Source organism: Entelurus aequoreus, linkage group LG14 (genome assembly GCF_033978785.1).
Source record: "Entelurus aequoreus isolate RoL-2023_Sb linkage group LG14, RoL_Eaeq_v1.1, whole genome shotgun sequence".
NCBI classification, from domain to species: domain Eukaryota; kingdom Metazoa; phylum Chordata; class Actinopteri; order Syngnathiformes; family Syngnathidae; genus Entelurus; species Entelurus aequoreus.
In genome coordinates this window covers 4,918,555-4,921,054 of record NC_084744.1, presented here as the reverse complement: position 1 = coordinate 4,921,054, position 2,500 = coordinate 4,918,555, and the positions used below count along the sequence as shown (strand labels likewise).

Sequence of the window (2,500 nt, the reverse complement as noted above, 5' to 3'; positions counted from 1 at the left end):
GACAATATTCATGACACATTTGTGCTTTGTTTTAAAGATGTGATATTTGGTTTTACACTATATGAACAAAAATTTGAAAAGGAATTTTACCTTTGCAACCTCATTGGCTAAGTTTTATATTCATAAATGTAAGTTTCTCAATACCCAACCTGTCTTTTGTGCCTTTAAAAAAGAGTTAGAACTGAACATTAAGACACTCTCTACCTCTAACAACCAAAAAGATGTGAAAACGATTATGCTGTGTTCCAAATTTAAGTTATTTACTGAAATCGAGTGAGCCTACGGCTTTCCACTTTGTTTATATTATATATATGTTTTTTTTTTGCATTCTATTTTAGTTAATTTGAATTTATAACCTCCTGGCGCTGCTTTGTATTCTTGTTGTACTGTTTTGTACTACTTGTGTACTTATTTGATTGTTGAAATGTTGAAATTTATAAATAAAAATAAATAAATAAATAAATAAAAACTTCATAGCGCGATTAAACTTTCATTCTTAGCTCTTTCCTCTTGCCTTTTAAAAATATATATTTTTCACTTTGAACATAACATAGTGCCACGGAACTAAATATAACAACAACGTACTTGTTATTTATCGATGTCCGAAAAAATAAATAGAAAAACTTACAAATGACATCACTTCCGGTACGCCTTGCAAACACGGCACATGATTGGTCGATGAAATGTTACCCGGAAATCCCCGTTCGCTGTTCTTCCTGTGCGTTTGGCAACGTCGTAACACGATTAAACTTTCATTCTTAGCTCCTTCTTTTTGCCTTTTAAAAATATATTATTTTTCACTTTGAACATAACATTGTGCCACCGAACTTAAATATAACAACAACGTACTTGTTATTTATTGTATTGTTATTATTTTTGTATTTTATAAACCTTTAACTGCAACATTCACAAACAATCAAGAAATAATAATAATCAAAATAAGTACAAAAACAGTCCAGATCAGCGCCAGGGGGTTGTAAACTCAATAAAGTAACTACAATAGAATGATATATATATATATATATATATATATATATATATATATATATATATATATATATATATATATATATATATATATATATATATATATATATATATATATATATATATATATATATAACAAAGTGCAAAGCCATAGGCTTACACAAGTTCAGTAAATAATTTAAATTTGGAACACTACTTGTTATTTATCGATGTCCGCAAAAATATATATAAGAACGTAGAAATGACATCACTTCCGGTACGCATTCGCCGTTAATGAAATGTTGCCGGAAATCCACATTCTTTTTTTTTTCTAAACCTTTATTTATAACATTCATTTACATACAATACAAAAAAATTAATAATAATCAAAACAAGTACATAAACAGTACAAAAACAGTACAAAACAGCGCCAGGGCGTTTGTAAACTCAATAAAGCAACTAAAGAAGAAACCGGAAATCCACATTCGCTGTTCTTCCTGTGCATTTGGCAACGTCGTAACATGATGAAACTTTCATTCTTAGCTCTTTCTTGTCGCCTTTTTTTAAAAATATTTTTCACTTTGAATATAAAATCGAGCCACCAAACTAAATATAACAACAACATACTTGTTTATTCATCGATGTCCGCAAAAATATATATAAGAACGTGGAAATGACATCACTTCCGGTACGCCTTGCAAACACGGCACACGATTGGTCGATGAAATGTTACCCGGAAATCTCCTGTGCATTTGCCAACGTCATAACACGATTAAACTTTCATTCTTAGCTCTTTTTTCTCGCCTTTTTTTAAAAACATTTTTCACCTTGAACATAACATTGTGCCACCGAACTAAATATAACAGCAACGTACTTGTTATTTATCGATGTCCGAAAAAATTTATTTAAAAAGGTAGAAATGACATCATTTCCGCTACGCCTTGCAAAACAACACACGATTGGTCGATGAAATGTTACCCGGAAATCCTCATTCGCTGTTATTCCTGTGAGTTTGCCAGTTTCATAACACGATTAAACTTTCATTCTTAGCTCTTTTTTCTCGCCTTTTTTAAAAAATATTTTTCACTTTGAACATAAAATTGAGCCACCGAACTAAATATAACAGCAACGTACTTGTTATTTATCGATGTCCGAAAAAATGTATTTAAAGACGTAGAAATGACATAACTTCCGGTACGGAAATCTCCTGTGCATTTGCCAACGTCATAACACGATTAAACTTTCATTCTTAGCTCTTTTTTCTCACCTTTTTTAAAAACATATTTTTCACTGTGAACATAAAATTGAGCCACCGAACTAAATATAACAGCAACGTACTTGTTATTTATCGATGTCCGCAAAAATATATTTAAAGACGTAGAAATGACATAACTTCCGGTACGCCTTGCAAACACGGCACACGATTGGTCGATGAAATGTTACCCGGAAATCCTCATTCGCTGTTCTTCCTGTGAGTTTGCAAATTTCATAACGCGATTAAACTTTCATTCTTAGCTCTTTCTCCTCGCCTTTT

The 2,500-nt window shown here is 31.2% G+C and overlaps 1 protein-coding gene across 1 annotated transcript in view; it reads left to right on the top strand.

Moving 5' to 3' along the window:
• Positions 1-2,463: 2,463 nt before the first annotated feature.
• The window catches only part of LOC133665283 (interferon-induced helicase C domain-containing protein 1-like), a 69,713-nt gene continuing 69,676 nt past the window's right edge, over positions 2,464-2,500 (top strand). The window contains exon 1 of the mRNA XM_062070537.1: positions 2,464-2,500. This exon is cut by the window's right edge and continues 661 nt beyond it. The gene's annotated coding sequence lies outside the window, so the exon portion shown is untranslated.